Raw genomic sequence first — 17,264 nt, forward strand, 5'->3', positions numbered from 1 at the left:
AGAAACCCAACTATAATTCAGTGTTATACATTTAATACCATGTTTCCCCAAAAATAAGACTTAGCTGGACCATCAGCTCTAATGCATCTTTTGGAGCAAAAATTAATATAAGACCTGGTCTTATTTTAATATAAGACCAGGTATAATGTATATAATATAATATAATATAATATAATATAATATAATATAATATAATATAATATAATACCGGGTATACTATAATATAATACCAGGTCTTATATTAATTTTTGCTCCGAAAGACACATTAGAGCTGATGGTCCAGCTAGGTCTTATTTTCGGGGAAACACGGTAATAAAAGCACGTGCTAGGTACAAAAGCATAACTGAAGGAGTAACTAATTCTATGGGGTATATGGCGATGTGGGCATTAAGAAAAGGTTTCACCCAGGAATGATACCCTTCTGAGAGGTATTTGAAGTATGAGCAGGAATGTGAAAAAATAAAAAGCTCATGAGGTAGAGATTAAGAAATGACTACAAAATGCTGACTGATAGCACAAAGAAAGTAAAATATCTTTATATTTTATATTATGCAGGATTCTATTTATTTTCAGTCGTCAGCAAAGAGATTAGTTGAAAAATGGGGTGAAGAGGTAGAGAATGCCTTTTACTCAAATATTACAGAAATAAAATAACAGACTTCCTTAATTTCCACTCCAGGAAAGACCAGTGTTGTTACAAGGTGTGATCAAACAATACGGTGAATGTTTAAATAAAAAAATTTATTACAGTAAAAGACACATTGCCATAATCCCCTCAAAATACTGCCCCTCACTTCAAACACATTTATTCCATTGTTCTTGCCACTTTCTGAAGCAGTTCTGGAAGTCCTCTTTTGTGAGTGTCTTTAGTTGGGCTGTCATGGCTGCCTCGATGTCCTGAATCATTTTGACTTTGGGGAAGAGCCACAAGTTGCCCGGTGCCAGATCCAGTGAATAAGGTGGATGAGGATACACCGTAATGTTTTAATTTGACAGAAATGCCATATACCAGAAGCAGTGTGTGACATGGAGCGTTGTCATGATGGATGATTTATGGCACACTTTGAACCACACCTTCTCTCAACCATAGATCACACCCGACTGACTGCACCAAACAAGTTGAAACTTGTCTCACACTGATACTAAGATTCCACATCCCACTTCATATATTGAAGATCCCTGCCTTTCCATTGGATGGCACTTGGCAGCAGCATTCACTTTCTATTTAGTATTTTGTGATCTAAATAGAAAGGCTCCATGTCACACATCTTTTTTTGTACTGCAATTCTGTCAAATAAAAACATTATGGTATGTCCTCATCTACCTTATTTACTGGATCTGGCACCATGAGACTTCTGGCTCTTCCCCAAAGTCAAAATGACCATGAAAGGTAAACATTTTGAATTGACTCAGGACATTGAGGCAGCCATGATAGCACAACTAAAGACACTCACGAAAGAGGACTTCCAGAACTGCTTCAGAAAGTGGCAAGAATGATGGGATAAGTGTGTTTGAAGCGAGGTGAAGTATTTTGAGGGGGATTAATGTCAATGTGTCTTTTACTGTAATATATTTTTTTAAATTTAAACATTCACCGTATTTTTTTTATCACTCCTCGTACATTGGTGTATGTTCCTCCAGGTTATGTATTCATAACTGACATTGTTTTCTATAGAAATGAATCTCCATATACTGGAGGCGGTATAGGAAAATGATTTAGTGAGCTGGCTTTGGCAGTCTGGTGTTGCGTGGGCTGGAATGGAGGAACCATCATTTCCTAGTTCTATCACCTTGGGAAGTTATTTCTCTTTACCTCAGTTTTCCCCTCTGCAAAAAAGGGCTATAGCTATCAATTGTTAGTTGAGATTTTACATGTCAGACGCAACTTTTTGTGCATGGGAAGGAACTCATCAAGCTGTTTGTGTTTTAATTGATACTTAATTAGGGTTGTAAAATTCAAGCCTAGTTGTTATTAAGTAAACACAAATCTTAAATTCATTTATAAATCTATCAGTTTTATGTTAAAAATAAAATACTTTTCATTTGTTCTTTAATGCTCAGTGAGCTTATTAATTCAACATATTAAACTTTCCATTTAAACACTATCTATAAATGTGATAGAATTCTCTTAAGCATTACATATTACATAGTCACAAAAGCATACAAATCTAACAAATCAAGTTCTCTTACATATATACACTCTGTTTATAAACTTCATTTATTAAATATCTTTAAATATGTTAAATTCACACATTGCTGTATCTGATTGTCAGGTACTTCTAGCCCCTAACAAGGCATATTTACACTCTGTGTATCATTTTGGCCCATTCTCTGCCCAGTCCCGAGCCCTTACAGAGTATTCCTGTAAGAATCTTTCTGAGCACTGAATGGGAATTGGTTAGAAGCATGGGCTCCCAGCCAGACTGCTCTGCTACTAACTGGCTGTGTGACCTTGGTGAAGTCATGTAATTTTTTGTGCCTCTGTTTAATCATCTGAAAGTGAGGGTAGCAATAGTACTCAACAAACAGAGTTGTGAGCCTGACTTGAGTTGGTGCATGCAAAGCACTTAAAGCAGTGCCTGGCAAGTAGTAGGCCCTCAACAAATCTTATGGTGTTAGTGTAAATTTGGTAGATTAAATTCTCTTAGGCATCTGTGCAGTATAGAAATCAAACCCACACATTAAATCAAATTCACTTAAGCATTTATTCACCACATTCTTAATTGGTCCAATCCGAAGTATTTCAATTAAAAATCAGTCTAATGTCAGATTTTTTCCCCAAACTGTGAGAGTCTCTAATAATTTAAAATACCTTAAATATGGAGCATACATATACAAGCAACACAGTGACTTAAAAGTTTGTTACTAGACAATATAAAGATAAGGTGGCATTAAAATATTAATTTCTCTAATTTTTTCCAAATAAAAGCTAATAAAGGTATCTATAAAAATGACATTAATTTCTTCATCATGTGTTTGTTATTTGAGGTTGCAGTCATTATCCAATAACATCCAATGGAGGGGAACAGATTTATTTTGGTTAATCTGATGCTATGTGTTCAGGGTTGTCAGTCAAAGACTTGAGATTGGGGTATGGTTTCAGGGTTATTGGTCAAAGATTCCAGATGAAGGTAGGGAGGATGCAGGAGGAAGGAGTACACCTTCTGGGGGTTCTACCTGGACTGACAGTTAATAGGCTACCTGGACTGACAGTAATAGGCTCAGCCCCTTGTAACAGCTGGGAGCTGTCTGCCATGTAGTGGAAACTCAAAGCATTTTAGATGGGATTTATTTTCACAACTTAGGGTATTGCCTATCCTTTAGGCATCTTACAAGTTTTACTCTGATTTTTATGGTAACTTTTTCAGCTTGATTTGAGAGGATGGAATTCTGCACTTTCCCACTGGAAAGTTCAGCTAATAATCTCTTTGCTTATTAAAGCTAATAAATTCTTCACATCCTTTATGTTTATTTTCTTACCATGTTTCCCCGAAAATAAGACCTAGCTGGACAATCAGCTCTAATGCATCTTTTGGAGCAAAAATTAATATAAGACCCGGTCTTATTATACTATAAGACCGGGTATAATATAATATAATATAATATAATATAATATAATAATCTCAGGTCTTACATTAATGTTTGCTCCAAAAGACACCTTAGAGCTGATTGTCTGGCTAGTTCTTATTTTGGGGGAAACACAGTATCTGTCTAATAAACAGATTAAGGCCATAGTCCTACATTATAGGATTGTTGTAAGCCTTAAATGTAATTTTCTAAATCACAATGTCTGGCATATGGTAGGTGCTCACTAAATGTTAACTTTTATTATTATTGTTATTATTATGTGGTTACTTTTTCAGTTTTTTTCTTTAAACTTTTCACATTCTTTAATATTTGATTAAAATGCAAAAGAACAGTTGTCCTTTAATCAAAACTCATACTTGCACTGCTTTAATTTCCTATTGCTGCTATAACAAATTACCACAAACCTAGTGACTTATAAAAACTACAAATTTATTATCTTACAGTTCTGGAGCTCAGAAATCTAAAATGGTCTCACTGAGATCAAGGTTTCAGCAGTGGGTTACATTCCTTTCTGGAGGCTCTCAGGAGAATCCGTTTCCTTGCCTTTTCCAGCTTCTAAATACCACCTGTATTCCTTGGCTCCTGGTCTCTTCCTTCAGTAATAGTATTACTCTGACGTCTGCTTCTGTCGACATATCTCATTCTCTGACTGAGCCTCCTGCATCCTCTTTCACTTTTAAGGATCCTAGTAATTATACTGGGCTCACTTGGATGATCCAGGATAATCTCCTCATCTCAAGAGCCTTAACTTAATCACATCTGCAAAGTCCCTTTTGCCATGTAAGATAAAATATTCACAGGTTTCAGGAATTAGGATGTGGACATCTTTGGGCAGCCATTATTCTGCCTGCCACAGATACTATTCCTAAAATTACTGATGATGAAACCAAAGTTGGCATTATACATCAGCAAAGGGATGGAAAGGTTTCTTATTTCACTGTCCTTTAAATAGATCTTGGCCAAATGCTGACAGCATTGACTATTTGTTTGACCCTTTGACTATTTGTTTCCTTGGAAATAGGCAAATTTTTAAATCTAAAGAGCTCTGAATACCTTCCAAGTATTCAACAATTTTATATATATATTACATATATATAATGGCAACATTATATATAGAACATGGCAACATGTTCCTAAACTGCTAAAGCTTAGGAAGTGCACGCGCGTGCACACACACAGACACACACACACGCTGTCCTGAGTAGCCAAAATAGCTGACAAAAAGGTATTAAGGCTCTTGTGTTTCACACATATGAAAACTTTAGATTCACACTTAGATCCTATCACTTAACATATAATTCTAATAAGCTTTGTTATCTAATTTCCAATCCTTGGCTGACTTGAAGTAGAAAGTTAGAAGGGCAAGACGGAAAGCTCTAGGCAGGTAAGTTGACAGAATTAAGAAAACTCGAGGAAACTTAGTCAGTAATGTGTCTTGTTTATATGATATAGTCAAATGAAATAAAATGATACTAAATCTGTGCATTCAAGTCAAGAAAGGAAGGTAGAAAATAAGAGGTGTTTTAAGTAGAATCTAATAATTTTCAAACCTTTGGGCCAATCACTACCTCTCTGGGCTTTCAATTCTTCATATAAAAAAACGAGACACTTAAGACTATTTGATGTCTTGACATCTATCTACTCTAGAATTCTATGATTTCAAGTGACACCAAGGAGACAATCAGAAGTGCTATATATTGTGGTATGCATCATTATTTTTTATTATATTTACTACTACAACAACTACTATTATGAACCTATCATTTTGCCAGCATTTAAATACTTCAATTGTCTGGAACAATTAAGAGTGAGGCAGGCAGCGCAATGTGCTCCAACAATGTCAAGGGCATCACTTTTTCATGGCCAGAACAGTAACTAATATTTATGATGCCTTAATCTAACCAGCAATTAATGAATAGCTACTATGCGCCAGGCACGAGTGTTAGGTGCTAAGTCACCATAAGAAATTAATTATTTTCATATGTTTCAGGAGACAGCTAGTGAGCAATAACTAAATCAAAACTTTAAAAATATATAAATGCTTTGATCCAGAAATTCTTCCCAGGAGCTGCCCAACAGAAATTTTCATGCAAGTGTTCAAAGATATCTGTTCAAAGATGCTTACTTATGCATTGTTTGTAATAGTAAAACACTGGAAATGACTTAAATGTCCACCAATAGAATGAGAGAGACCTATATATACACCGACAGGAAAAGATGTCCAAGATATAGTGATAGATGACAAAAGAAGATTATAAGTCAGTATTTTTTGTTGACATATATAGATATAAGTATATGCATAAAACTATCTCAAGGCTATACAGCAAAGTATTAATAAGTGACAAGACTATGGAGATTTTTTTCTGCATTTTAAAAATAATGTTCAGTTAAAAACAATAAACACATCACACAGGGAAAAACAACAAAGGTAAAGCAAATAGAATAACATAAAATAGAAGGAAATACATTAAATGTTTTAGCAATATTTTCATGTGGAAGTATCAAAACTTTATTTAAAACAACATGTTTTCCAAGAATTGGAATAGATAAGTTGTTTCACCTGCAGTTTTCTGAGTAGCTAGAGGCTGTGAACTTTCACTCAGTTACCCCTCTCTTCATCCTGGTTTTGAGCTTTCAATAAAGCTTTTCACCTGAGCTTGCCCTTTAAGAGACCTGGATTCAGAACATATAATAGCGAGCGAACACATGCCAATTTGTTTACCGCGAGTCTCTGAGAGGAAATCATGTGCATCTGTCTGTTTACTTTTCCTTGGAACCTAGAAGGTCACCTCTAAAAATAATCTTGCTCAGTGTCAGAGCTTCCGTGACACCAAGGTACATGCCTCACATGCTCTCTGCAGTTAGTGCCCTATGCCCAGGCTATCCAGTTCCCCAGAGGACTCAGATCAGAGAAGGAGGGGAAAGCAGCTGCCAGCTAAATTGTCCAGTTACTGATTCATTAATACTGGATACAAAGGAAGCCCCTTTAAAAAAACTGTGCACACCTTTTCTCATGGCTACCACTCTAGACTAGTGATGTTGGACTGTTAAATGTTTATTGGCTGTTTGTGTTTTTTCTTTTGTGAATTTCTAAAGGAAATATTAAGAGAATTTGACTTCGCAATAGACACCTTTGGAGTGCCTAATCAGCTTCTACCTCTTCTGGAAGGGCCCTGAAGCCGTTGTTGAATGAGAGGGCCTGAGGAACTATGCTTGTACCTGGGAAACACGCTCCATTTGCCCGTCCTCCACCCCATTCCAGCCTGCTTGAACCTTCCATTACCCCATGCTGGGCTGGGGCCACACTGTGAAAGGTCTTGAAAGCCAGACTATGGATTCTGAACAAGTTGGCTCTGCTTTAAGAAGATCAACCTGGCATCAGTGTGAGTGGGGAAAGTGAGGAGAAAGGGAGATCAATTAAAAGTCTATTGTCCACAGCAGAGATAACGAAAGCCATAGGCAGAAGAGAAAAGAATAGAAAGATGGTAACTGAAGAGGTGAAATCTACGTAATTTTATAACTGATTGGACCCAGGGTGCAAAGGGGTTCCACATGTTCCAGAAGTTTCTAAGACTTTTGCTGGGAACTTGGTGGCGCCACTAAGGAGGAGATGTCCCCAACTGGGCTCTGAGCTCATGCTTTTCTGCCTCTCCAGGGACCTCATGCCAGCAACTGTTTTGTCATTTATCTTCAATTATTTATTTTCATTGATTCCTTTCCATTTAAGCCTAATCAAGAATCTCCCACATTTAAAAACAAAACAAAAACAAACCTTCCCCTTGAAAGGTGGACTAACATCCTCATCTTATATGCAGGCAGTCAAGAGATGCTATCTATGATTAATGGAATGAAAAATGGAGCTTACATAGGTTTTGAAGGTGGCCAGTGGAGAAATTGAGAATAGTGATACAACCACTTTGGATGAGTGACAGGAAAGAGAGAGGTATAAGTAAACTAAATTCTCACTTTACATATCAGGAAGTTAATAATGTCTAAAGCGGATAAATCACAATATAGTCATATTAGAAGATTAATTAGTGGTCTGGAGGTTACCACAACACAGAAGCATTTCAAAATGGTTGTCGCTGGGCTGGGAATGGGTGGATTAGAGTACTGTTGCTTTTTTGAACCATTTGCAAGTATTTGATGAAGTTTTTCTTCTTTTTTTTCAGTATGGTAAGAAGAGAGGCCTTAAAAAATAATTCTCCCTCAACTCACATCTCCTTATGGCTACCACAGTATTTCTTCTTACTTAAAATATATTCCTTCCTATATAATAGCAGTAGCAGTAGTGGTCGTTAACCTTTATTGAATTATTGTTATGCGCCATGCAGTGTGCTAATCACTTTCACCATCTCATTTCATCTTCATAGTGAAGTTATTGCAACTAGACATCTTGTAGGAGTTGTCTATGCTCACATCCACATTTGCTTACAAACCAATCTCTCCTCAACCAACCCACTGCAGACTGTTTTTTGCCACCCAAATTCAACTTATACTGCTCTCAGTGAGGGAACCCATAATTTCCACATTGTTGAAACTGGTGATACTTTCCGCATCTTTAACTCTACTCCTCCCCTCCCTTTGCTTCCACTTTTTGGTTTATCTCCTGCTTCTCTGGCTTCTTCTTCTCAGTCTCCTTTAATGTCTTTCTTCTACTCACCTCCTAAAGTTGGTATGCCTCAGAGTTCCTTCTTAAGTCTGTTTTTCCTCTCTATATCCGTTTGGACTATTCATATACTCCTAATGCTTACCATTGATGAGACTCAAACCTCTGTCTCTATCCCAACACAACAGGTCTTTCTCCTGAGCTACAAATCCATAGATCACTGTCTATCTGATATCCTGATCTGGGTGTCCCACTGGCATCTCAACTCAAGAAATCCCAAGTGAAATACATCAATATTCCCAATACTTGCCCCTTCTGTGTCTCTCTCTTGGTGACAACCACCATTCACACAGTTGCCCACTTCCAAATGTGAACATTGTCCTTGATTCCTTGGCTGCCCTCCACATCTAATAACATATAATTAGCCACTGGTACACTCTCCATTCTGGATTTCTCTCTCCTCCTCCTCCTCATCTAGGGGGCTACTACCTTAATGTGCACCGTAGTCATCCCTTATCTGGATTATGACAGCCTCAAGACAATTGGTCTCCGGGCCCTCTTTGGGCCCATCTCGAGTCCATTCTCTGCATAGCAGCCAGAATGATTCCTTTTCATATGCATATCTGATCCTGCTTCTCCTCTGCTAAAAGCATTTAATGGTTTCCTGCACCCTCAACCTAGTAGCTTCTAGCTGGCCTCTGCTCACCTCTACCTCAGGCTCCTGCTCTGGCTCCTGCCACACAGAACTCCCTACAGGCTCCTAATTCTCTCTCCGTTTTCAGGCATTTGCACTCACTGTTCCCTCTGCCTGGGATATCCTTTCTATCCTATTCTCTTCCTTTCCAATTCCTACCAGTCTCTCTTGATTCAGTATACCATGCTTCCCCGAAAATAAGACTGAGTCTTATATTAAGGTTTACTCCAAAAGACGCATTAGGGCTTATGTTCAGGGGATGTCATCCTGAAAAATCATGCTAGGGCTTCTTTTCCGGTTAGGTCTTATTTTCGGGGAAACATGGTAGATGTTTTTCTCTACGGTTGCTTTTTGCCCCCAAAGGCTGAGTTAGGTGCCCCTTCTGTGCGTTCCCATAGGACCCCATCATAGCAGTTGCCACACCACTGTATTTACCTGTATCTTCTCTGTCTCTTTTACTAAACTGCAAAGGCCTAGTGGGTAGATGGCATATTAGTTATCCCAGCAGACAGTGTCAATCCATTGAGTGAATTATGAGAGGTGGTCCTAAGGATTGGAAAGAACATCAAGTCTGGATTCAGATAGACCTACATTTTGATTTCTTTCTCTTCTGAGTCTTGTTTTTTTCAGCTGTAAAATGCAGATCGCAGTTCCTTCCTCATAGAGTCATTTGTGAGGATTAAATGAGGTACTTAGCACAGCATGTGGCACACAGGAGCTTGGGGTGAGTGTGTGTTCCCTTCTCCCACTGACAACAACCAGAGACCCTGGGTTCCCTGGAACCTGGTTTGAGGGAAAAAGGATGAATTCAGAGGTGGGTCATGCAAGAGGACAGGCCAGCAGGGAGCAGTGAGTTGGGCCTGAAGTGGGAGCTGGAGATATAGGTTTGGAAGTCCTCAGTTTAGGGGCACCAAGCTGGGGCCTCGGAATAAATGAGACTGTACCTTGGGGAAGTCTCAGGCCTAGGTAGCAGTAAAGAGATTTGCTTTTGCAAAAGGAGGAGGAGGACTGGTCTGCAGGATGGTAGAGGAGAACCAGCATGAGGAAGGAGAAGCAACCAGGTCATACATTGCAGAGACTGAGGAGAACGTGCTTGTGGGTTTGGACTTAATGAGGTCATAGATGTCCTTGGAAAGAATGTTGATGGCTGTAGTTAATCATTTGTTCTAGTTCAGAGTAGAAAGAGGGGGATATGTGGGACTTGGAGTTCCAGAGCAAAAGCCATCTGAACTGATAAGCAGGGAAGGAAGGGCTGAAGATAACAGTAGTGGCAAAAACTATTCATAAATTAACCTTAGGGCGGAGTTGTGATCAAATGCCAGGGACCTTCCTCACTTCTCACCCCCCACCCCACTAACTCCTGCCCTGCTTAAGAATACCAAGGAATAACCAGGCACGGATGGCAGGAAGCTGTGGAAGCGTATACAAAAGCGTACACAGAGAGGATTTTTTTTTTACTAACTACTATTAATTCTTTTCTGTGTGGCAGGCACCGTGCTGAATGTTTGTGCATATTACATCACTTACTCTTCACAACAATCCTTTAAAATATTATCGTGAATTAACTATTGAGAAGACTAAGGCTTAGAGAAGTTAATTACCCTGTTGGAATTCAACTGGTAAGTGATGAGTTGAAATTAAAACCGGGCGTTCTGACTCCAGAGACTTTGCTCTTCACTGGCCCGCTAGGTGGGGTGGGCAGCATGGGAGAAGGGACCTGGAGAAGTCTTAGTCTGCGAGTCAAGGGAGGGACATCCCAAGGCTGCTGAAAGGATAAGAAGCCTGTTCTGTGTACATGTCCCCTTTTCCCTGACTCTGTGCAGCCAAGTAGTGAATGAAGTTTACTGGACACCAAAGACTAGAACCATCTAGAGCTGCATAGTCCCATAACACTTTCTGCACTGAGGGAATGTTCTCTATCTGTGTTGTCTAATACAGTAGCCACTTACTAGCCATACATGGCTACTGAGCACTTGAAATTTGGCTACTGTGACTGAGGAACTGAATTTTTTATTTAATTTAATTCTAATTAATTTAAATTTAAAAACTGACACTTGGTTCAGTTATAGGAAAATTTAAAAAAATATATATATATTTCTTTTTTTTAATTAAAAAAGTAAGTTTATTTTAGGCTGGGTTTTTAAGGTACACTTTTTGAAAGATGTGGATTTTAACTGGATGTTGAAAATAAGGTAGGATTTGAATTGGTTGAAGTAGGGGTAGATATTCAAGATATAGAATAAGATAATAAAAATCAAGGAGAAATTTTTGTGCAAATAAGTTTGGAGGGGCAATGAACAAATCAATTTGAGCAAAGCAGAAAAAGATTTATAATAGTTCAAAGCAAGTCTGGATAATAGGATTGAACTAGATTGTGGAAGATCTTTAACATCTGGATAAATATTTTGATTTTATAAGGTTAATAATATGTATATTTGAAATAATATATATTGTGTTGACACAATAAAGTAGTATTCTAAGAAGATTAATCTTGTAAACATGTTTGAAGGTAAAATGAACTCTTTCCTGGAAGTCCAAATAAGAAGGTCCAGAAATAGTTTCATGTGTGTTACTAAGATCAAGAATGTTAGGAAGAAAGTAGAAATGGCCATTCTAGCTATGGAGAGAACTCTCGTCTTTCAATGAGACAAATGTAAATCCCGAGGATTTTCTTTTGTTTTGTAAATAAAAATTAAAAGGCAGAAATAATCAATTTGAACTGCTCATCTGCATGACCAAGGATTTGCTTAATTATTATTTTTTTGATACTCAATATTATTTTATATTAGTTTCAGGTGTATAGCACAGTGGTTAGACATTTATGTAATTTACAAAGTGATCCCCACGATAAGTGTAGTACCCACCTGGCACCATACATAGTTATAACCATATTATTGACTATATTCCCTATGCTGTACTTTACATCCCTGTGACTATTTTGTAACTACCAGTTTGTAATTCTTAATCCCTTCACCTTTTCCACGCAGCCCCCAACACCCTTAAAGTATATTTTGAACAACTTAATATATGAAACTACTTTTTCAATTTAAATTTTTGTGAAATCTGAATATAGTTAGCATTTGAATTGATATTTGCTGTACTTATAATGTGCACTAGATTGCAAAGATTTATACGAAAGAAATGAATGCAAAATAGCTTATTAATTTTTAACTGGCTACATGTTGAAATAATACTTTTAATATGCTGGTTTAAATAAATATATTATTAATCCTTCTTATACCTCTCACCCTTGAGGTAGGGAAGGCATTAGGTACCTCTCCAGAGTATTTAATTTTAAAAGCTAGCAGGGGTCATGTGGTTGCTTTACATGAAGGAGCGACTTGTCATTGGATTTCAGGCCTCAGGGAGGTATTTGGTCTTCTAGAAGTCTCTATTGAGAGGTGCTGTGGCACCCTTCCAGGATTGTCCCAATTTACACATTCTGACCATGTAAGCACTCACATTTGGCAAACCTTGAATCCCAGTTTAAGGTCCCAAAATGTACTATATATGAAATTATCACTACGTCTATGTATTTTGCTACTCTACCTATTCCTAAAAATGGGCCTTTCGAGGAGTTTAAAGGACACCTGCAGTCACAAACCTGTCTTGCTCAAGCTACAAATCTGATCAGGTTTCACTATGTGAGAGACTCAAATGCTAAAGATTGTACATCTCCAAAGTCTGTTCTCTAGAGCCCCTATTAAAAGGACATGTGGTAGTAGCCTTGGTTTCTTTATATGTAAATTGGGGAAAACAATAGACAGATGGCATTTGGGTGGACTCATGAGGGCTGAGAGGACAAAATGAATTTATATGGTGACGGAAGGAGAACTGACTCTGGGTGATGAACACACAATGGGATTTATAGATGATGTAATACAGAATTGTACACCTGAAATCTATGTAATTTTACTAACAATTGTCACCCCAATAAATTTAATAAAATAAAAATTAAAAAAAGAAAAAAAGAAAAATGCTTAGACCAGTGTCTGTAATATAATAAAACTTTAACTCAATCAGTGTTAACTATTAATATAAAATAGGTGTAGGCTACTTCTAAGTGTGCCATAATTTATGTGGTCACATGTGATAGACATCTGAATTCCAATTAGCATATTTATTGGAAACATACTAGACTGTCTTACTGAATAGAAGGAAAAGGTTGGAACAATCAAACCCCAGGAGAGCTGGGTACAGCTGGACCTCAAGAGCTGGAATGCTGCAGGTAATTTCTATCTCTCGTCTCTCGGCCTCTGTGTTAACTTCATTCTCACTGACTGCAGAAGGGCTTCCTCACATGGCCAGAAACCAACAACTCCTAAGTCTACTTCTTGCAACTTCCTCCACTGGAGAGAGTCTCTTCTCAGTTATATTACAGTTTAAAAAAAAAAAAAAAAATCCAAGGGAAGGACCTAGCTTGGGTCAGGCACCCATTCTTAGACCAGTCAACCTTGGCCAAGGCAGCCAGGACATATAAGAGCATGATTGCTCGTGTTGGAACCCCATAGTTGGGGTTTGGGTAGAGAAGTTTCCAAATGTAAGTGAGGTTGTTGGGCAGAACCTTGCCAGGCTCAGTCATTGGCTGGGGACCGCTGTGGAAAGGCAAGACCTCAGTTCAAATACTGCAGCAGATCCCAACAGCGCTGCAACTTGAAGCTGTTAGCTAATGCTCCCTTCACAGCTGATCACTAAGTTCTTGAAGGGACATTTGAACAGCACACCTATCCATGGTTGCCATGGTCCACCCTTGTGCTGCACAGATCTACCTCTCCACACAGGCTCATGGAACAGTTCCTTCATGCTCCTCCATTCCGACGGGCCAGAGCTTTTGTTAACCATACCCTTCTCAGGTTGGGACGGCTGCACTTGTCCATTCAAGGTCACAGTTTAACAACAGAGTGCCAGAGGCACTCATGAGGGTCACCTGAGTTCCACACATATCACTCCCTGCCTCCATCATGTAGTAGGAGCCCTCCCTCAATTTCCTGATCAGGGACAATGACCTCTGTGCCAAGATGGTGACTCTTCTTCTTGCCTGCTGTGCCCAGGCAGCAGCCATAGTTTGTAGTTCACTTTGTCCACTGCAAGAGTGTACTCCCTAACCAGTCCTTCCAACCCTGGAGAGCCCAGAATTGGAGGGATGGGAAACAAAATCCTCCAGAAGGTCATTACGAGTGACAGACAGTAAATGGAGCCACTCCTGCTTCCACTTCTTGGTTCCTAGGCACATATTTTCTTCCTACTGGGGACAGAGCACCATATGGAGGCCCCTGATTCAGTGCCTATACTGCATCCTGGAGGAGTACCCAGTCCTTAGGAGTGTTACTTCCAAGATGAAATTTTATAATCAACAACCAGATTATAAGGTCCTTTAGGGTTGGGAATCAAAGCTTATTCATCTATGTAAATCTAGAATCTTTCAGGTCACCTGGAATATGATATCAAAGTTCCATAGGTATTAGTCAACCAAAGGAAGGAATAAATTAATGAATAATAAATTAATTTTAAAACTGAATGCTGGATGAGTACAAGGCATTTAGGACTAGGGAGTAGTACAGGATGGCTACAGAATTGGCAATGTCATTCATAATCATGTTTCAGATACAATTTATAAGGTGATGACTCCTGAATCCTCAATCCCTCCCTCCCCCCCTTACCTGTTTCATGAGTTTCAGATGAACAGCTACAACAGCAAACTTGATATTAATGCCTGGATGTTCCAAAAGCATCTGCAACAAAACATGTTCAGAATTGAACTCATCTTTCCACTAAGCCCGTTCCTCCTTCTCCTCTGCTAATGCCACCCTGACCAGAGTCTTAAAAGTCACCCTAGACTTCGTCCTCTTTCCTCAGTCTTCACATTCAATTTGTTACTAAAATCTTGTTATTTCTATTTCTTCAATAGCTTTGGAATTTGATTTTTCCTCCATTCTGGTTTCCTTCCCTCCAGCCACTCTTCCTTACTATCTATCTCCCTTGCCATTGTCAAACTGATTTTTCTAAAGTGAAAATTTAATCATGCTTCTTTCTTAAGATTGTCTAATAGCTCCTCACTGCTGTAGGAGAAAACCCATACTTCTTGGTTAGTCTAACTTAAAATGTCTTCTTCTCTTACCATCCTTTAAGGCTGGAAGCTTGTGGTGGTGGGGATTATATTTTCATCGTCATCTTCCCAGTGCCTAACACAGTTTTTGGAACCCAATACAGTTTTCTTAAATGAATGAATGAAGAGATTAAGACCTGAAATAGGCTTTGAAGATTGGCTGGGTAGATAAAATACAGATGGGAGATCTAATCCTTATCCTTCAAACAATTATTGGGCTACTAGGTTGAGTTTATTGATGAAAGAGATTCCTTGCTGTTCATTTTTTTGTATCTCCATGACCAGCCAAATGTTTGGCACAGAGTACGTATGTATTCAATAAATATTGGATTAATTAATAAATAAATTGATGAATGGTATTGTGTATTCAGCCAAGTGAGAATTTATTTATTTTGGGAACTGCAATGTCACTTAAATTATAGAGCAACTTATTTGGGGAAGAGATGAAAACTCCATTAATTCTTTGTGAAGAGGCTGCTATGCTGGCCACATACCTGAGCAAACAGACCAGGCCTCGAGACAATTTAATCAAGCACAGTTTTTATTGACCAGAATATGGACCTGCTGTTGGAGAGGACACCTGTCTTCCTGAGGTCAGTGCCTCCAGCCTTAGATTTATTAACTGTAACCAGACCTGGCTACAGATGCTGCCAAAACGAGGATATCCCAAAGTGTTGTTACTGGATGCTAATTTGGGATAAATACCTCCTAGAGGTTTTAAATCTTTCCAAATGAAGATTGTATGCACTAATAAATCATGAATATTGGATAAGTCATAAATATTATTGGAGTTTTCTTTCAGGTGAATAATTAAACTCATTTTTTTTGTAGTTGGGACACGTAATGGATATGCTGGCATTTTAATACTTATACTGAGTTTAGAAGTCAAATATTTTACAAGATCCCAGGAACTTGTTTTCAAAGTAGTGTGTTATGAAAAGTGACCCTGGTTGCAATATGATCACTCCCTTCGGAGAACTTACAAGTAAGCTTAGTTAAAGCTTCTGCCAGCATGATTCCAGCCCAAAGAATAATAAGAATATCTCCAGTTGCCAGTTGCTCTTCTCTACTGCGTCTCCTAATGCCTCATTTGGAGAAATTCCATTTTGCTGCAGGTTCAAGTCTTTGGATTATTTTACCACTGGACTGTTTTCCAACTGTTTGATTCTCTAGAGATTTCAGGGAAAATCAGTGGTCTATGATATAGTAGTATCTTTCATTCAAAATGCAAAAGGGTAAGCTGGTTAAAATATTATGGTCAAGACTTTGTAAAACCTTTTTTTTCTCTTGACAGGAAGGGTATTAATCAACCTATTTATTAAATGAGGAGATTAAAACTTAGTAACCTTGGCTAATTTTCCATCATTAACCTGGAATGTGGCTAAATGTTTTCTATTTTCATGCCAACATGAAATGGCTTTTCTTGCCTCCAGTTTAACTAGCTAGAAACTTCAACAAATAAAGCTTCAATCTTAAAATGAGGTGGTTTTCTTTTGACCCTCTGGGGCAGAGAATGGAGAAGTGAAAAGGAAGGAGGCCAACTTATTCATCTTGGTCACCAAGAGGCTTGAAGCTCTAGGGAAAAATTTCCCCAGAGATGATAGAATGTCATTTACAGTGCTCTAAAAAATTAATAAGGCAATTTGATTTTTAATGCTTCTGCAATCTTAGGGTAGTACCTTTTTATAGCACTGAGCTGTGTGTTTAAATGCACATCAAAATTTCAAAGGGGGCCTCTAGACATCACCCTTCTCGCTGTTTCCAAAATGGTTTCTTTCTTAATTATTTGCAGACTTACACCTTCACTTGAGAACCATTTGAAATGCCCCTAATTAGTTGTGAGCAAAGCTGGTCACCTGGTGCTTTCAAAGTTAGGAGAAAATGCAGCCTGGTTGGAATTGGTACCTAGGAATACTCATGGGGGGCAGCGTTGCCAAGTGATTAAGAGCACCAGCTCTGGAATCTGGTATGCTGGGTTTGAGTCCTGGGTCCACTGCTCACTATTTTTGAGACTTGTGCAAGTTACTTAAACTCTCATCGGTGAAAAGGAAACAATAATAGTACCCACTGAGCATACCACAGTGTCTGGCAGAATAACAAGTGATTGGTAAATCTTATTAGCAAAAAAGAAAATAAGCATCATCATGAGAAAAATATTATACCTGTAACAGGGTGAAATGCTTCTCTCCCTGACTCTATCTTAATTCCAGCCTGCATTTGTATAGATATGCTAATTGACTGAAGGAGTACTGCCTGAGACTTGAGTA

At 38.4% G+C, this 17,264-nt stretch overlaps 1 long non-coding RNA gene across 2 annotated transcripts in view; it reads right to left on the reverse strand.

The window, feature by feature from the left end:
* LOC141571551 (uncharacterized) overlaps window positions 1–17,264 on the reverse strand; it is a 148,705-nt gene that overhangs the window by 101,219 nt on the left and 30,222 nt on the right. For both annotated transcript variants that reach the window (XR_012496374.1, XR_012496373.1), the window contains exon 2: window positions 14,552–14,623. This is a non-coding gene — a long non-coding RNA (uncharacterized LOC141571551). The remainder of the gene's footprint in view (window positions 1–14,551; window positions 14,624–17,264) is intronic.

Source organism: Rhinolophus sinicus, linkage group LG05 (assembly GCF_036562045.2).
Source record: "Rhinolophus sinicus isolate RSC01 linkage group LG05, ASM3656204v1, whole genome shotgun sequence".
NCBI classification, from domain to species: Eukaryota; Metazoa; Chordata; class Mammalia; order Chiroptera; family Rhinolophidae; genus Rhinolophus; species Rhinolophus sinicus.